Source organism: Carlito syrichta, unplaced genomic scaffold (assembly GCF_000164805.1).
Source record: "Carlito syrichta isolate Samal-C Ts95f unplaced genomic scaffold, Tarsius_syrichta-2.0.1 Scaffold233958, whole genome shotgun sequence".
Classification (NCBI taxonomy): Eukaryota; Metazoa; Chordata; class Mammalia; order Primates; family Tarsiidae; genus Carlito; species Carlito syrichta.
The window spans coordinates 472760-493472 of NW_007178054.1; the positions used below are offsets into that span (position 1 = coordinate 472760).

The 20713-nt window shown below is 42.0% G+C and overlaps 1 pseudogene; it reads left to right on the forward strand.

Moving 5' to 3' along the window:
* Positions 1–9000: 9000 nt before the first annotated feature.
* Positions 9001–10036, forward strand: LOC103253498 (annotated as a pseudogene).
* The last annotated feature ends 10677 nt before the right edge of the window (positions 10037–20713 follow it).

Below are 20713 nucleotides of genomic sequence, written 5' to 3' on the forward strand. Positions count from 1 at the left end.
GTCTCAAACCACAAACTCAGATGTCAAAATATTAATAGAGAATAAATAGAAATGAGGAAAGACAAGAGGAAAGAATGCAGGAGTTGATAACTGAAATAGCAGCAATAAAGAATACCGTGAGTGAAATAAACAACAAATTGATAAGCATGCAAAGCAGAATTAACCAAGCAGAAGAAAGACTCCCAGAGCTAGAGGACCAAAATATGGAACTAACCCAGACTGTTAAAAACATAGAAAAGAAGCTTAAAAAGACAAAATAAAACCTGCAAGAGATGAGTGACTATTTCAAGAGACCGAACTTAAGATTAATGGGAATCCCTGATGAAGACAGAGAGACAGAAACCACCCTGGAACTAACATTCCATGAAATTATCCAAGACAACTTCCCTCATCTCATCAGTGATGTGACCACTCAAACACAAGAGATTCAAAGAACCCCTGAAAAACAGCAAATCAGAAGACCAACTCCTAGACACATAGTAATTCGCCTACACAAAGTAGGTATAAAAGAAAAAACCCTTAAGGCGGCAAGAGAGGAAGGTCAGACTACCTACCAGGGAAGACCAGTTAGAATAGCAGCAGACTTATCTACATGAAAACTTCAGGCTAGGAGAGCTTGGAGCCCAATCTTCAAAGTTCTCAAAGATAAACAATTTCTTTTTTTAAAAAATAAAATTTTTGTATTAAATATGTGGGGTACAATTCAGGGTTAGGTATACAAATGTTTGTTATGTAAGTACCATTGTTGATGAGGTGTGCCCCCCCTCCACCGGCAGTTTCCCACTACTGCCACTTCCGCCCCCTTCCTCTCCTGGCCGTTTCCCACTAATGCCAATCCCTTTCTTATAGTATTATGAAAGTTGTTCAAGGTCCATTTATGAGTGAGGACATGTGATACTTTGTTCTTTGTTTCTGTGGTAGAACACTCAGTATTACAGCTTCCAAGTCCATCCAAGTTCCAGCGAAGTGCATAATTTTGACCTTCTTTATGGCTGCATAATATTCCATCATGTATATGTACCACATTTTTTTATCCAGTCTTCTTTTAACGGGCAGCACAGTTGGTTCCCTGTTTTGGCTATTGTAAATAATGCTGCAATAAACATGCATGTGTAGGTATCTTTTTCATAGAGTGATTTCAGTTCCTCCAGCTATATTCCCAGTAGGGGAATTGCAGGGTCATATGGAAGGTCTATTTTTAGATCTTTTAGGAATTGCCCACACTGTTTTCTACAGATGATATACTAGTTTACACTCCCACCAACAGTGTAGAGGTGTTCTCTTTTTGCCACATCCTCTCCAGCATCTGTTGTTTTTGAGTTATTGATGATGGCCATACTGACTGGAGTTAGGTGGCATCTCAATGTGGTTTTAATTTGCATTTCTTGGTTGACTAGTGAGGCTGAGCATTTTTTCATGTATCTGTTGTCTGCTCATATGTCTTTTTTTGAGAAATGTCTATTCATATCATTTGTCCACTTTGTAATGGGGCTGTTTGTTTTTTCCTTTTTGGCACATTTGAGATCCTTGTATTGGCACGTTTGAGATCCTTGTATATCCTAGATGTTAGGTCTTTGTCAGATATACAGTTGGAAAATATTTTTTTCCGAGTCTGTGGGCTATCTCCCTGCTCTCTCAAAGGTTTTTGTTGTTGTTGTTGTTGTTTTTGGCTTGGCAGAAGCTTTTCAGTTTAATGAGGTCCCACTTGTAAAGATAAACAATTTCAACCAAGAATTACCTACCCAGCTAAGTTAAGTTTCATCAGTGATGGAGAATTAAAATCCTTTGCAGACATTCAATTCCTAAGAGTTTACACTGACTCCAGACCAGTTCTACAAGAAACACTTAAGAAAGTATTAAACACAGAAGAAAGGAAAAAAAGAATGGCAATGCCCTTCATAAGAATGCAGGAAAAAGATTGAAAACATACATTGATCAACCCCCAAGTCAAAAGAAAGACACAAACAAATAAACAAACAGCAGCAACAATAAACTCTATAAGAACCTCATTACTGGGATAAACTCTCACATCTCAGTAAGTAGCCTGAATGTGAATGGTAAATGCACCACTGAAAAGACAAAGAATGGCAAGTTGGATAAAATATCATGAGGCTACAATATACTGTCTCTAAAAAACTCATCTCACTGAAAAGGACACTCACAGACTCAAAGTAAGAGGATGGGAAACAAAATTTCTGGTGAAAGGAACACAAAAGAAAGCGGGAGTCATGATCTTAATATCAGACAAAATGCCCTTTAAGCTATCAAAAATTTAAAGAGATATGGAACATCACTACATAGTAATGAAAAGTTCAACACATCAACAAGGAATATCCATCCTAAACATATATGCACCCAACATAGGAGCACCAATATTCATAAAGCAGTTTCTAGATAAACTAAAAAAAGATATTAACTCATAACTGGGGACTTAAACATGCTAGGGGACTTAGCAACACTAGACAGATTATCAAGACAAAATGTCAATAAGGTTATCAGGAACCTCAATGTGACACTTGACCAAATAGACTTAATTGATACCTACAGAACACTCCACCCAGCAACCACGGAATATACCTTCTACTCATCACCACATGGAATGTACTCCAAGATTGACCATATCCTCAGCCATAAAACAAGCATGAAAAATTTCATAAGTTTGAAAGTCTGCCATGCATCTTCTCAGACGACAGAGGAATAAAAATAAATATCAACACCAACAAAGTTCCCCCAAAACCCACAAGCACATAGACACTAAACAGTATGGTGCTAAACAACTCCTGGGTCAATACAGAAATCAAAACAGATATTAAAAGATACCTGGAAACAAATGAAAATGAAGAAACATCGTACCAAAATCTGTGGGATGACATGAAAGCAGTCTTAAGAGGGGAATTAATATCTCTATGAACACACATGAAGAAAATGGAAAGATCACAAGTTAACAGCCTAACAAATCACCTAAGGAAGCTGGAAAAGCAAGACCACCAAAACCCTAACTTGAGCACAAGAATCCAGACCACCAAAATAAAAGCCCAAATTCAGGGCATAGAAGACAAAAATACAATACAAAAAAATCAATGAAACCAAAAGCTGGTTTTTTTAAAGGATAAACAAGATTGATGAGCCCCTAGCTAGACTGACCAAGATAAAGAGAGAAAAAGCCCAAATAAACAATCAGAAATGCAAAAGATGAAGTCAGAGCTAACCACAAAGAAATACAAAAGATTATCAGAGATTACTATGTACACCTAATGTACATAATAAAGCTAAATGAAATGTACATAATAAACCTAAATGTACATAATAAACCTAAATGAAGTGGAGGATTTTCTTATATCACACAATCTTCCCAGGTTGAAACAAGAAGAAATCAAGACCCTAAATACACCAATAAAAACCGAAGAAATCAACTATGTCATAAGAAAACTACCTACAAATAAAACCCTGGATCAGACAACTTTCTGGTAGAATTCTACAAAACATACAAGGAGGAACTGATACCAATCCTACTGAAAGTATTCCAGGCAATTGAGAAAAGCGGAACTCTCCTCAAATCATTTTATGAAGCTAACATCACATTGATACTCAAACCGGGTAAAGATCCAACAAAGAAAGAGAACTACAGGCCAATATCCTTTATGAACATAGATGCTAAAATTATCAACAAGATTCTAGCAAACTGGATCCAACAACACATCTCAAAAATTATGCACCATGACCAAGTAGGTTTCATCCCAGGATGCAGGACTGATTCAACATCCACAAGACCATAAGCATAATTAAATACATCAACATATTAAAGACAAAAAACATATGATTATATCATTATATGCAGAAAAAGCTTGTGATAAAATCCAGCACGACTTCTTGATAAAAACCCTTGAACATCTAGGCATAGACGAAACATACCTCAAAATAGTAAGAGCTATCTACGAGAAATCCATAGCCAACATACTGCTAAAAAGACTGAAATTGGAACCATTTCCCCTGAAAACTGGAACAAGGCAAGGATGCCCAATCTCAAACCTCCTCTTCAACATAGTATTGGAAGTCCTAGCTAGAGCCATTAGAAATGAGAAGGAAATCAGGGGTATCCAAACAGAAAAAGAGGAAGTTAAGTTATCTGTCTTTGCAGATGACATAACTCGATACCTCAAAAACCCAAGAGAATGTGTCAAAAACCTCCTTGCACTGATAAAGGACTCTGGCAAAGTCTTGGGGTATAAAAGAAATGTACAAAAGTCAGTCACATTCCTATACACCAACAATAAACAAACAGAAACCCAAATAAAAAGCACAATCCCATTCACAATAGTTACCAAAAAAATGAAATACCTTGACATCTTCCTAACCAGAGAAGTCAAAGACCTTTACAATGAAAACTACAAAACACTGCTCAAAGAAATCAAAGATGACACAAACAAACGGAAAAATATTCCATGCTCATGGATTGGAAGAATCAGCATTGTTAAGGTGTCCATCCTACCCAAGGCAATCTACATATTTAACGCAATACCCATTAAATTACCAGCAGCATTCTTCTCAGACCTGGAAACGACAATACAGGAATTCATCTGGAAACATAAATGACCACAAATAGCCAAAACAATCCTCAAACAAAAAAAAAAAGCAGGAAGCCTCATGATCCCAGATATTAAGCTTTTTTATAAAGTTGCAATAATCAAAACAACCTGGTATTGGTACAAGAATATGAATATAGTCCAATGGAATAGTATAGGGGTTCCAGAAGCAAAACATTAGTATAGGGATTCCAGAAGCAAAATTTCTCAACCAACTCATCTTCGACAAAGCCTCCACCATCAAACACTGGGGAGGGGAGGACCTATTCAGTAAGTGGTTTTGGGAAAACTGACTGACCACATGCAGAAGATTAAAACAAGACCCCTACCTATCACCATACACAAAAATCAACTCTAAATGGATCAAAGACCTAAATGTAAAACCTCAAACTACAAGAACCTTAGAAAATGCAGGAAACATCCTTATGAAAATTGGAACTGGCAACCAATTCCTGATCAAAACCCCAAGTGCCCATGCCATAAGAGATAAGTGGAACCTCACCAATCTGATATGCTTCTGCAAAGTCAAAGAAACTATCGAGAGAGCAGGGAGAGAGTGCACAGATGGGGGAAAAAATATTTGCCCACTGTATATCTGACAAAGGCCTAACATCTAGGATCTACAAGGAACTCAAACGTACCAAAAAGAAAAAAAACAAACAACCCCATTACAAAGTGGGCAAATGATATGAATAGACACTTCTCAAAAGAAGACATAAGAGCATCCAACAGATACATGAAAAAATGCTCAGCCTCACTAGTCAACCAAGAAGTGCAAATTAAAACCACACTGAGATACCACCTAACTCCAGTCAGGATGACCATCATCAATAATTCAAAACACTACAGATGCTGGAGAGAATGCGGTGAAAAGAGAACACTTCTATACTGTTAGTGGGAGTGTAAAGTAGTATATCCTCTGCAGAAAACAGTGTGGCAATTTCTAAAAGATCTAAAAATCAACCTTCCGTATGACCCCACTACCCTCCTACTGGGAATATACCCGGAAGAACTGAAATCACTCTATGAAAAAGATACTTGAACATGCATGTTTATTGCAGCATTATTCACAATAGCAAAACATTGAACCAACCATGCTCCCCATTGATAGAGGACTGAATAAAAAATATGTGGTACATATACACGATGGAATATTACACAGCCATAAGGAAGGTCAATATTATGCACTTTGCAAGAACCTGGATGGACTTGGAGGCTATAATACTGAGATCTATCACAGAAACAAAGAACCGAATATCACATGTTCTCCCTCATAAGCGGACCTTGGACAACTACCATAATATTACAAGGAAAGGATTGGCAACAGTGGGAAACTACCAGAGGAATGGGGAGGCACACCACATCAAAAAAAAAAAAGAACTCTGTTTCCTCACCTTCTGATGTTGGGCTTCCCTTGTATCTTGCTTCTACCGATAGAATGAAACAGAAAAATAGAATGAGACTTTTAGCTTGTTGCTAAAAGTGCTTCCCTTTGAAAACCCCATAAAATAATCATAAAACTCTAGCCCTAGGATACAAACTCTGTTTCCATTTGTTACTGTGTTCTTTCCTCATAGTTTTCCTAGGGAGAAGGATCTTCTCTTTGTACTATTACAAAAATTGATCTAAAATTCTTGTTTAGATCTTGTTTAAATATGTGAGCACTTATGAATTTAGCTCTTTTCCTTTCTTACCTGCAGTTGGCTACTGTTTTGGGGTCTGCTGCATAAGTAGCACTGGTACACGAATGTCAAGTTGAACCCACAGTTGAATATGACAGCTTGCACCAGCCGGGACATGAAGCGGCCCATTAATGCTTAGGCTCCAGGAGGGCAGGTTAAGAAAGTGCTACCTTTCAGTTAGCTTAAATTTCAAAGCTCCTTTATTTCTGGTCCTGGGCTGAAGGAGTCAGCTCATTGGGTTTTTTTCCAGCTTTACTGAGTCATAATGGATAAATAAAAATTATATCTATTCAAGGTATATACTGTGGTGACTTGATATATGGATACATTTGAAATGATTACCACAATCAAATTAACACATCTATCACCACAATTAGTTAATATTTGTGTGTGTGGTGAGGGAGGAGGGTCAGACCACTTAAAATGTACTCTTTGCAAATTGTAAGTAAACAGTGTAGTATTATTAAGTGTAATCACTGGGATGTATATTAGATCCCCCAGAACTTACTCATTTTAGGATTAAGTTGATACTCTTTAACCAAAATCTCTGCATTTCCCCACCCCCCAGCCTCTGGCAAATGCCTTCTACTCCCTGTGAAGTAATCGGTTTTAATCCGGTGCTTTTGAAAGGAGAATCACACAAGCTTGAGCTCAGGATATCTGCAGGCTCCAGCAATGTCAGGAAAGACGTGGGAATGGGAAGCTGGGCCTACCAGTCATTTCTCGTGAGCTCATTCAGGCTCGTCTCTTGTTCTTGCTTTTTCACATGTCTAGTGTTGTCTTTATGACTATCCCCAATCAATTTTCAGTTTTTCTCCAACCTGACTTTTAATAACACAGAATATGGTACAAGCCACCTGCTATGGGAGAGCTCCCTTTGTTATAACTGTTACACAGTGGCTTGAATGTGACATTCATCCCCTCATGTGCACGGTGTGCATGCTCATACACATATCAGAGTCTTTTAAAATGAATCCAAATACCATAAAAGTCACTATTTAGAAATGTGCAATTTAGTAGGTTTTAGTATATTCACAAAGTCGTGCAACCGTCACCATTATCTAATTCCAGAATACTTTCATCACCCTGGAAAGAAACCTACCTCAGCAGTCACTCCCCATCTCTCCTCTCCATTCCCTATAAACCACATGAATGCTTTCTGTCTGTGTGGATTTACTGATCCTGGACATTTCACATAAATGGAATCGTACAATATGTGGCTTTTTGTGCCTGGATTCTTTCATTTAGCGTAACATTTTCGCATTGCATCCATGTTGTGTCATGTATGAAAATTTCATTCCTGGCCAGGCTCGGTGGCTCAGCCTGTAATCCCAGCACTATTGGAGGCCGAGGCGAGTGGATTGCCTGAACCCGCGGGTTCAAGACCCACCTGGACAACTTGGCGAGACCTCATCTCTACAATAAATCAAAAACTAGCCAGGCATGGTAGTGCACGCCTATAGTTCCAGCTACTTGGAATGCTGAGGCTGAAGGATCACCAGAGCCCAGCAGGTCGAGGCTGCGGTGGCCAGGAGCGTGTCACTGCACTCCAGTCAGGGCGATAGAGTAAGACTCCAACTCAAAAAAAATAAAGAAAATTGCATTCCTTTCTGTGGCCAAATAATATTCCGTTGTATGGATAGACCACATTTTGTTCAGGCATTCACCGGTCTAGCCACTTTTTGGCAGCAGTAAAAGTACTCAAAACGATGACATAGCAAAGCACATGTCAACCAGCAGACAAGACTTCCCTGTCTGTCAGCCATCTCAGGGTGCAGAAGAGCACCTGTGAACCCAGCTACGTCTGAGACCCCATCAAATGCACTCACTGGTCAGCTTTTGTTCTGAGAGTTGCTTTTGTGGCATCCCCTTCTGTTTTACTTGTTCTTTCCCAAACAACTCTGTTACAAATAGCATGAAAACTCAGTTCTACTAATCACCCTTCTTGGTCTAATGGCTGGTTATTAAAATGCTCTTGTTTCTGTACTTCGTTTAGGGCTACTCTGACTTCAGCACGTTCCTACCTGATTCCTTGAACCGTTTTTTACTTCTCTATTTCTTTTTTTTGAGTTGGAATCTCACTCTGTCACCCAGACTGCAATGTAGTGGCTGCTCCCGGCCACCGCAGCCTCGCCTGCTGGCTGCCGGCGATCCTTCCGCCTAAGCCTTCCAAGTAGCTGGAACTACAGGCTCATGCTACCACACCTGGCTAGTTTTTGATTTATTGTGGAGATGAGGTCTCGCCAAGTTGCCCAGGTGGGTCTCGAACCTGCGGGCTCAGGCAATCCACTCACCTCAGCCTCCCAAAGGCGCGGGATTACAGGCTGAGCTACCGAGCCCGGCTACTTCTCTATTTCTCGCAGAAGATTTTTTTAAAAGGCAAAGGCAAGCCCTTCCTCTTCCTCCCACCTCTCCTTTCAAAAACAGTGAGTGCAGCAGTGGTGCAGTCCCTTGTGCTTCTGTGATGAGGTGTCTTTGTCATATGAGTGCGCACGCCATTGTGGAATTCAGTGCTGACAACATCACTGGACTGATACACTCATGCCTAATGAACTCCATCTACTCCATACAGTGAGAGGCAAAGTTAGGGAAAGAAGTGAATGAAAGAATGGAAAGGATTGGTGAAAAAACAGTGGCTGTGAGAAAAGAGGAAAATAATTTTTAAGAAACTAGTACCGAGGGCCAACTCCAGGGATTCTGTCCACGAGAGCAAACACACGGACACACTTTTCAGCGAACATGATGATGCTGAAAGTAGAGGACCTGGTCACAGGGAAGAAGAACGGCAATGGGGAGACAGGGGAATCCCTTCCTGAGGATTTCAGAGATGGAGAGGATGAAGCCGCTGTTGCTTTAGAGAAGCAGGACGATCTGAAGACACTGCCAGCCCACCCTGTGACCTTGGGCGAGCAACAGTGGAAAAGTGAGACACAGTGAGAGGCAGAGCTCAAAAAGAAAAAACTAGAACAAAGACCAAAGCTTGAATCTTTAGAAGGTCTTGAAATCATCATTTAACTGAAGAAAAGGAAAAAATACAGGAAAATAAAAGTTCCAGTGATGGGAAACGGAACCCCAAATGATCACAGAACCTGTGGATGTGCCTCAGTTTCTGAAGGCTGCCCCGGAGAATAAACTGCCAGTAGTAGAAAAATTCTTGTCAGACAAGAATGTTCCAGATGTTTGTGATGAATATAAATGGACAGCTCTTCATAGGGCATGCTTGGAAGGACACTTGGCAGTTGTGGAGAAGTTAATGGAAGCTGGAGCCCAGATTGAATTCCGTGATATGCTTGAATCCACAGCCATCCACTGGGCAAGCCGTGGAGGAAACCTGGATGTTTTAAAATTGTTGCTGAACAAAGGAGCAAAATTAGCCCTCAAGATAAGTTGCTCAGCACAGCGCTGCACGTGGAGGTGGGGACCAGCCACTGTGAGTGCACAGAGCATCTCATTGCCTGTGAGGCGGACCTCAACGCCAAGGACAGAGAGGGAGATACTCCCTTGCATGACACCGTGAGACTGAATCGTTACAAGATGATCTGACTTCTGATCATGTATGGCACGGACCTCAACATCAAGAACTATGCTGGGAAGATTCCGATGGATCTGGTGCTGCACTGGCAGAACGGAACCAAAGCCATATTTGACAGCCTGCAAGAGACCGCCTACAAAACCTCTCGCATAGCTACCTTCCGAGGGAAACATAGACTCTCTCATCAGTTCACTGGCATTTTGAAGGCACGGCCCCAGAGAAGGAGCCACACTCTCTAGTTTCTGCTTATCTGCGTGTTGCGAAGATGTACCTAGTCTCGAGAAGCACGGGGTTAGAGGGATTTCCATTTCCTTTAGTGAAACTCACTCTATTTATTTTTATGTATTCCAGTTTATGTATTAATTAACTTCTGTGAGCCTGATATTCAGACCTTTGTGATCATCCATCTGTCCGGTGAGCCAAGCTTCGTTTGTCTATGTTGCTTTTGGAGTCTCCCCATAGCTGGTTCTCATGCCAGGTGAGTGAGACATGCTCTTTATGTGTCCCTTCATGCGTGTAAGCTAGTTCAAGGTGTTTTTAAAAGACAAAGGTGATCAAAGCAGCCCTGTTTGCTCCCGAATTTTTAAAGCTGAAGTTTGAATGAAGCAAGGGAAGGCATGTAAAGACAGGAGAGGAAACAAGGATTGAGAGCGATTCTGTGGGAAGGACAGTGAAGCCAGGCATTTTAGCCCCTGGGCTGGTTTCTTTTCTTTTTCAACGGAGTCACACAAGGAACCAAGGTGAAGAGGACTTCATGAATGTAGGGGCAGGGCAGTGGAAGGAGTGGCCAACTGGGCCACACAGAACTGAATTTGTTCAAAAAAGACAAGAGTCCATGTGAAATGTAAATGTGTAAATGTTTATTGTGTTGTATGTATATTTTATATTCATAATAAAAGCAAACAAACTCCAAAAGAAAGAAAGAAAGAAAGAAACTAGTACTAAAACTGAGGGCAAAGGTTTTAAGAGGAGCTCTAAAATCTTTGGAATTTGTTTGTTTGCTTGTTCTTAATGTTTGCTAATGATAGAACAGACTGCACCAAATCCCTTTGTCCCACAAGCACTCCCTAGCTGCCTCTTCTTCAGTTTAGAACTTGGACTGGGATGGGGATTGGAAGGAAAGAAGGAAGGAAGGGAGGAAGGAAGGAAGGAAAGGAGGAAGGGGAGAAACATGCTGGGAAGATTCCGATGGATCTTGAGATTCTTCCGATGGATCTTGAGATTCTTTAAGATTCCTTAAATAGAGCAGGTAGTTTTTATCTTGTTCCGAGCTAGAAGAACAGCTTTGGAGAGGACATAAATTTGACATAAATTTGTAATATTAACTCAGTTGCCATCTACACAGCATCAGGAAGTGTGCACAGGCTGTGACCCTTCCTCTCTCCTATCAGATGCTTTGAAGCTACTATCATCTGGCTCCCATGGTTTTTATCACATACAGAGCAACGGGCTATGGGTATTGTTTTATAAATGCAAGACTACAAAAACTTCCTATCTAAGTGTAGGAGATCAGAATATGCCACCCCAAAATATGCATTGTTGGCATAAGGATTATTTTGGGCTGAAGGTGATTGACAGGAAGTGGATATTAAAAACCTCTCTACCCTAACCCAACTTGCCTAAAAGTGGGAGATTAACTTACAAAAGTGTCCCTCCTCCTCTCTCTATGAGGAAACACAAATTTTGACCACCAAAGGCAACAGTAGGCAACACTAGAGGAATCAATATAACAAATTTCCTTTTACTTGCCTTCCACAGTCTGCCATCACTTCTTTTGCTTTGTCACTTCTCTGCAAGGAAGGTGCCTACAGAGTACGTATGGGATCTTGTCAAAATATGGATTCTGTCTCCAAAAATGTAGGGTGAGACTTCAACTTTTGCATTTTTAACATGCTTCCAGATGATGCCATACTGCAGTCAAATATTAACTAACTGCCCCTAAGGGACAGATCTAAGTTAACATGCATATGCATCTCTGTGAATGTGGAGGAATTTTGAAGCAGATGTATACATATAATGTACCTCCATTTTGTCCCAAATCTATCTCCTGGAAGTGAGATTCCAAGATGATTCCTATTAATGTAAAGTTAGAAGCTATTCACATCTCAGAGGGTATTCACATCTGAAAGATTTCAATCAGAGGTCTATACTCCGGGACAAATATTACAGGCATCTCAGTTATCTTTAACTCAGGTCGATACTAATGGCTTAAAGGATGTTAAAAGTGAATTTCTATTGCCAAAATGAATAATTCCAAGGTGGATAAAACAGATACATGTTGCCAGGCATCAGCCTTCCCTGATCAGAGTATAAGAATCTAGCGATGCAGGGAGCTGTGGCTCAGTCCTGTGATCCCAGCACCTTGGGAGGCCAAGGCCAGAGGATTGCTTGAATCCAAGAGTTTGAAACCAGCCTGGGCAACATAGCAAGACCTCATCTCTACCAAAAACTTAAAAAATTAGCCAGGCATGGTGGCATGTACCTGTAGACCCAGCTACTTGTGAGACTGCGGCAGGAGTATTGTTTGAGCCCAGGAGGTTGAGGTTGCAGTGAGCCATGATCATGCCACTGCACTCCATCCTGGTTGACAGTGAAATCCCACCTCAAAAACCAACCAAACAAAAACCCCCCAAACTCAATCATCTACATACTTTGAAAGGTACTCTAGGTTTAGGACTTCAAACCAGCCTCATATGCAGAAAATTATAAAAAGATTTTGTCACCCAACTATAATTAAGACAACTGAATCTTTCAGAACATAGTCTAATCTTCCTGCAATGAATGCATCTTTCATGCAAGATGCCATCCAGGTTCCTAAATAAGGTGGTGAAAACTCACTGAGTCTGCAGAACATCCCCTTTAAGTGTCTTTAAACCTCATACGTGTGAGCATGCCACACAATCTCCCTGAGACTTGACTGCATTCCATCCTTGTAGTGGGTAGAACACTATGGTGGAATGGTTTGAGAACATGTACTTCTCACTACAGAAATCTTCCAGGTATCTACAGGAAGTTCCTACAAATAGTAAAAAACCTAAGTGGCTTATGTCTTGTTTCTATAAGGTGTCCAATATGTATGAATACTAAATGATCTGAAGATGCTTGAGGTCATGTTTGTGCTCAATGCACATTCTCCCCCTTTTATCTTTCCAGATTCTAATTGCAGAGACATTGATGCAATTACAGAAATTGCTGAACTGGTACATTAAAATAGAAACCATTCACATAATTTTTATTCTCTTTATTTGTCTCAGGCAGAGTTTGTGAAAAGTTCAGTCAAACCAAAGTGGATGGTTAATGATTTTGTAGAACCGGGAGTGTGCCAACAGCCTACTTGGGTGTCTAAGTTAGAAACATAAGGCCAAGTGCAGTGGCTCACACCTGTAATCTCAGCACTTTGGGAGACCAAGGCAGGAGGATTGCTTGAGTCCAGGAGTTTGAGACTAGCCTGGGCAACATAGTAAGACCTTACCTCAATAAAATAAAATAATAAAATAAAATAAACTGTGCACCTGTTGTCCCAGCTACTCAGGAGTCTGACTCAGGAGGATCACTTAAGCTCAGCAGGTTGAGGCAGCAATGAGCTATGATCCTGCCCCTGCATTCCAGCCTGGGGGACAGAGATTATCCCCCCCAAAAGCTAAAAAAGCTAAATCTGACATGTTTGAATTAAGGATTGGTAGAAAGGAACATTTAAGTTGGGCCTTCAATAATATGACATAGGAAAATTATTTGTAGTCAAAACAAACTATTTGTTTTTAACTGGCCAGCCACATTTTAAGGAAGGTGAATCCAGGTTGTTGGAAATTATTTCCTTTCCAGGCCTTAGACATATTTGAAATGAGTAAAGAGGCATCCATGAGGGAATGCAAGATCAAGTGTGTGAGAAAGGCAGAAAGGGCTTGGAGGGACGCTCAGGGGCCTTGGAACTGGAACCAGAGAGATGGACAGCTGTGTGCGGCATGGGTAGGAGGGAGAGACTCAAGAAGAAGGAGCACAGAGAGATGACAGGAGTTCGCCCCCTACACACAGCTGACTCTCAGTATCTCAGTACATTCATTTGTATGTTTAATATTCACTGAGTATCCAGCAAGTTAAAGGCACATGGTGTTATGCGCTAGAGATATGGCAGGAAAGGGAGGTAGGGGAAGGGAAAGGAACAAAGGGAGGGAGAGAGGGAGGGGGGAAGGGAGGGAGAGAGGAAAGGGAGGTGGAAGGGAGGGAGAGAGGAAAGGAGGGAGGGAGGAAGGGGAGAGGGACCCCTGTTTTCAGGGAGCTGACATTCTAGCTGTGGAATAGAAATGCTGAACAAATAAATAATTGCATTGGTGTTAAGCATTAAGAAGAAAAAAAGGCAAAGTCAAAAGACAAGAAGAGACAGAAAAGGTGCTATTTTTTATTTATATTTTAATTAATTAATTCCTCTTTTTTTGAGTCAGATTCTTACTGTCACCCAGACTGAAGTGTAGTAGTGGGATCACAGCTACTGCAGCCTCGACTTCCTGGGCTCGGACAATCCTTCTGCCTCAGACTTCCAAGTAGCCGGGACTACAGGTGTGTGCTCCCACACCCAGCTAAATTTTGTATTTATTGCAGATGAGGTCTCACCACGTTGTCCAGGCTGGTGTCAAACTCCCGAGCTCAGGCAATCCTCTCGCTTTGGCCTCCCAAGGTGCTGGGATTACAGGTGTGAGCCACTGCGCCTGGCAGGAAAGGTGCTATTTTAGATAGTGTTTTCAGGGAAGCTGTCTCTAATAAATGATGTTCAAGTAGAATTTTCAAAAAATAGCCATGACTCTTAAGCAAATATAAAATGAGCATATTGTTTAATGGGAGGACTAAAAAGACATTAAGACCAGTTCAAAAAGCATTCATGCAGTGACATATTTACAGGCAGTTTAAAAAAGAAATATCAGAGTAAGATTACTGGATTAGGTACAGAAATGAATCACAGCCTCTACTGCAATAAGGTTAAACTCTGGAATTCTCTTTTCCACTGAACAGAATTATTTACATTCCCATTGGGCAAAAATGCATACTTTACACTGTGACAAGTCTGGAACCTTTAATCAAGAGTTTGAACAGGTGACATCTGTCCAGAGACTTGAGTGACACCGAGAGCAAATGAAAGTAGGTGAGCACCAGGTCCCAACCAGCAGGCCACAGAGGGACAAGAGGGGCCACCCAGAGCTCAGCATATTGACATCAGGTTAGGAAGCAAGGAGGGGGATGGAAGGCCAGTGAGAGCTCAGCGGCGGAAACACCAGGTAGAGGGTGGGCCAGGTAGGCAACTACACTGGCTGCAGAAGATCCCGTGCACTGGTTGAAGGGTCTCATCTCTACTCCTCCTATGAAAGGAAGAAAAGCGTAGTTATGAACTCTCCAGGGAACCTATGAAAACCAAAAGAATCCCCTTCCTTCCACCTTTCAATTCTGTGTCTTTAGCACATTCCTGCCTCTCAGGTCCCCAGACAGTGGCTGCTGTTTCACCCAGTCATTCCCTCTGCAGGAAGGCAGCAGCTTTCCCCATGTACTGCCCATCCTCCCATCACCCCTCCAGGCTTTCTCTGTGTCTCGTTGGCCAGAACCTATGAACACCACAGCTGCAAAGGGATCTCAGGAAGGGATTGCTTTGGCCTCCTAATCTCCCTAAAGAAGGTGAGCAAGGAAACGGGGGGAAAAGGTGGGATGGGCGTCAGGGATGTCCAGCCTGTGTTACATGCATCATGTGTATTCTTCCTAGCTTGGTCTCTATGTTTCTCTGTGAGTGGCCACACACTTTAGCTGTGTTCTGAGGGGGTGTCAGGAGCCTTGGCTGTGGGCGTTCACAGGGTGCCTTTCGTGGGACACTTCTTTGCTCCGATGACAGCCTGATGCCTAAATGTCTGACCCATGGCTGAGTGTCCCTCTCACAGGAAGCTTGTTTAAACAGCAGATATCTTTGTGGCTCTTGTCTGACCCATGTCTAGTTTATTCCTATCGAAACAACCACTCTATAGCAGGGCCCTGACCAGGAAAGATAGGTGTGGGTGTGATGGTCGGGTGAGACGTAGAGGTGGCGACTCAACAAAACACATGAGATCACAGAAGTGGTTTATTACTTGCAGATCCAAGAGAAGAGGGCAGCACACCTCACAGGGCCAGTGGCAAGGGGGAAGGCATCTGGGTCACGCACACTCACCTGGTGGGTGTGACAGGAGGGCCAAAGCCTTTATGGGGACCAGGTATTGCCCCACCAGGTTTGGTTGAGAGCGAGCAGACACAGATACCCTGGGTTCACACCGCAACTAAGAAGAGGTCACTGAGGCACATCTGCCCAGTCTATGTGGGGTACAGGTATCCGTGGAGTAGATCAAATAGGTTGCATACAGCTGTCCCCTAGGGAGGTGGTCATCAGGAGGTGGCTGTATAAGGCAGATATCTGGGCTGACCATACTGAAGCCCTGGGGAGAGGAGGGGAACTGGAAACCGACAAGGGTGATGAACCTCCGCCTCTGGCACCACGAAGGTGAGCTTACATTCAAAATGGAAGCTGAGGCCACAAAACTGCAAGAATTCACTGCAATTACCACTGGGGTGAACGAACACTGATACATTTTTGTGGGGAATGGGAGAAACTTAGGGTGCTCATATCTAACGGTGCTTGTTACCTTCACAAAAATAAGAAAACGCCATTCGCTGGAAGTAGTGAAGACAGTGGGGTGCGAGGTAGATGACAATACATATCATCACTGAGAGGGACACCATGCTGACTAAGGTCAACCGAGGGGTCTCCTAGCCAGGACAGGGCTTGCTAGGGCTGGACATGGGTCTGTAGAGAACCAATGTGGGGTGGCATGACTTTCTCCACTATATAAGGAAGGGCTGATGAGGGCTTGCTCTAGGATTGAGATTTGCACCTCTGATGGCACAGAGGGCAAAGGTGCTAGAGTGAGAGGAATGAACCCTGACAACAGAAATCATGCCCCTGGTGTCCTGAAGGGTCACAGGACAGCAAAAACAACGTGTGTACCTGCATGATGACCACCATTTGTAAACCTAACCCTGAACTGTACTCCACATTTAAAAAAAAAGAACAGCACATGATGCTTACTGAATGTTTACCACGTGGCAGGCCTCTACATGCTATGTTTGCTCCAATCCTCACAAGCCCCATGAGGGACTGCAGCTCTAACCCCCATTCTGCAGCTGAGAACACGGAGACTAAGCAGAGTGAGTGTGTCCACGGATACTCCAGAAAGGAAGTAGAAAGAGTGGGTGGGTGTGCCTCCTGTCTCTATAGCAGAGGCTGGCACAGAGTGGGCACCTGCAAAGTATCTGCCAGCTAAGTAAACAAACAAGGAGAGATGTCACGGGAGCCTTGGAAGAATCAGGTCAATGTGTCGTTCCATCACACCCAGTCTAGTACAAGGGGCTGAAAACCAATATGGCCGTGGAAGGCAGGGTGGGGGAAGCTAAGTGCACATCCCCAGTCACTGTTTAGTAAGCATGTTTAGCCCCCTTGAAGAACCTGCTTTTCGGGTGTGACTAGCTCTTCACCTTCCTTCTCTTAGTAGGCGGACAGTGCCTGACAGATTAAAGGTGTGTGTCAAGTGACTGTGAAATAAGCAGTCTGCAGCATGAGGTCGCAAGTTCTCTAACATTTGCATAGTGCTTACACCTGGCTTACAAACAGGCCAGTGTTCCTCACAACACCACCACGAATGGGGTGATGTCTGCGGTTGACCTGAAGTGACTTCTGCGTAGACAGTGTGATGTATTTCTGTGTGGTTGACATGACCGCAGCTCTGCCCTAGGAGCCGCTCAGATTCTAGTTCATAGGAATCCACCCTCTGGGTGGTCAGCTAGCATCGCACCAAAAAAGTCACATGCCAGATGTTTGGTGGTTATCATAGTGAGTGTCAGAAATGGGTTTTTACTGGCAACAAGATATCAGTTTATTCATTATCATGATGAATACTGGATATGGGCTCTCAGGAAAATTCAAAGATAGGTGAATCCTCTAAAATATTTTAGAGAATGTTCTCCCCTCTTGAATGAACTGGGTCTAAAAATTCAAGGAGTTCTCAGCCTTTGGAAATGCCATCTGAGGCTTTCTCCCCCGATAGTCCTGGCTTTACCACCAGCCAGGAGTGTTTCTGGCTTCCAGATGCTGATGCTGACAATAATGGTAAAGAAACCCAGTCACATACTTTTATTTCTCAAATTTCTGGTGCAAGATGGTGGTCAGACTGTCTAGAAGTCACTCTTCAACATAGTAGTTCCAGCCACATGTGACTAAGGAACACTACATATCAGATTTTGGAGACACCATTTAAAAAACACAATATGTAAGATATCTCACTAATAATTTGCTGCATTGAGTGTATGTATAATAGCAATATTTTTGATATATTGAGTTAAAATATAATATTAGGCCAAGTGCACTGGGGCATGCCTATATACCAACTACTCAGCTACTCAGGAGGCTGAGGCAGGAAGAATTGCTTGAGCCCAGGAGTTTGAGACCAGCCTGGACCACATGGTGAAACCTTAATTCAAAATATATGTATTATATATATAATATTAATTACATATGAAGCTTGAAAGTTATTTCCATAGGACAGTGCTGATCTAGGTCTGAGAGCTTAGACTTCCTCAAGCTCATAGGATGGATTAAATTATATTTAATAGAACAAATAGAAATATAATAAATATGTAATACATGTCTAAATAAGGAAGGGCAAAATTTGACCTTATACTGCTTTCATTTAACCTGATGAAGAAATTGTGGGGTTCTTATCTGTCTTAAATGTTTTTGGCTACTGTTATCAGCAAGAAAGGATCTAAAAGTTGTCAGCCACCAGAGGATTTAGACTCAGCTGTCAACTGAGAGTGCAGAAGCATTAGACAGTAGTGATGATGACTACTGCTACCAATCATGAAGAGCACAAATATCAATCATGAAGATGTCGAGTGTTTACTTTGCACCACGTAGTTTTAAAATCATGACACATATTTACTTTATTCTCACAGCACCCTATCAAGGAGGCACCATTAATATTAGAAACAGGTACTGCAGTAGTCCCCCTCTTCTGCATGGAAGATATGTTCCGAGAAAGATCCCCAGTGGATGCCTGAAACCAAGGATAGTACTGAGTCCTATGTACACTGTTTTTTACTAGATATGCTTATGATAAAGTTTACTTTATAAATTAGACACCATAGGAGACTGACAACAATATCTAATAATAAAACAGAACAATTGCAACAATGCACTGTAATAAAAGTTCCATGAATATGGTCTCTCTCTTTCTCTCTAAATACATAAGTCCCCTGCATATGAACCTTCACATTGTGAACTTAAAAAGGTGCAAACTTGTGTCTGTATGTCCAATCACGTTAGTTCACCTGTCTGGTGTATATTGTGACATGTGTGCATCCTCTACAAGTGGTTGTGCTTTTGTGTACTTTACTGTACAGTACTGCATAGAGTACACTAGTACAGAATATTTATCAAACCCAGGATGTCCAGAAGCAAGTGTAAAAGCAGCAGTGATATAGCTGGTACAATACTATATAGCCAGTTGTGTTAGTTGGGTACCCGAGCTAACTTTATTGGACTTATGAACCCATTGGACTTATGACCTGAGACCCAATCCCTACCACTACACATGTATACGCCTAAATCTAAAGTTAAAAAAAAAGAATTAAAAAAAAAATTTGACTTACAAATGTGCTCTTAGAACAGAACCCGTTCGTGTGTAAGGGGACTTGCTGTATCTTCTTGTACTGTACTCTCCATTCTCCTTCTTGTGAGGATGTGACACACAACCTGCATGACAAGACGGAAAGAGATAAGTGATGCAGGTGTCGTGATGAGCATCAGTCTCCTTCTGACTGTCTGAGGATAGCTCAGAAGGAGGATCATCTGCTTCGGGTGACCTTGGGTCATCGAGCCAAGTCCGTGGTTGGATATCAGGAGCAGACGATGTTAATGGTTAGAGAACCTCCAAAGCTGTAGGTATTTTTGCCAAAACCTTTTGAAAGAACATTGTATTTAGATGCCTCTTTCTTTTTAACTCATCGAAGTGTTGCTGTAGAGGTTATAATCCTTTGGTGATCATACAAGTGACTTTAATGCTGCATCCTATTCAAGGATCATATTCCATAATTTTTTCCTTTAATGTCTGTGCAACCTGAAACATTCACATTGCTGGTTCTTCCTTGGTTTCTTCTTCTTCCTCTTCCATTATAGATGGCTCAACAAGGTTTTCCAAGTGTTCATTAACACTTCTTGATATCCTTTGATATGTTCTGCCACCTCTTCATCAAGCATGTTGACAAATCCTTCTCCACCAACTCCGCATGAAAGATGCAAAGATTTGAACAGAAGTTAGATTGGAAAATATAGTTTATTTAAAAGTAAATGAGAGAGAGAGAAAGTGAAGATTCACCTCCCCAAGGTAGAGAACAGGGCCAAAGCCAGGAAACATGGTGACAGCCGTAGCTCAAAGAGCACATAGCCACACCAGAGTTCAGTAAGGCAATGGCAAATGGCTGTTCACGGGTGAGTCCTTTTAACTTTTCCCTTTGAGGGGGGAAGTTTATTAAGATGATTGAGTGGTGGTCTGCTCCATGACATCACGAAAGGGGCAGGTAAGCACAGGTACCGATGTCTGGTGATAGCAGGCAGATGGGTGGGTTAGTCACATGATTGCTGCCATGGTGGTAGGTTAGATGGAAGACAAGGGAAGGGGTTTTTCCTGCAAGAGACTTGTCAGATGTTTGCAATCCACAAACTACTTAGCAAAAAGGCGGCCTATTATCAATTCTATGGCTCTGTCCTTGTCTTGCATCTGATGGAGATTTGCCGAGGGGGTGGGGTAGGCTGCAGCTTGGACTGCAGTAGAATGAGCACTTCCTAAAACCTGCCT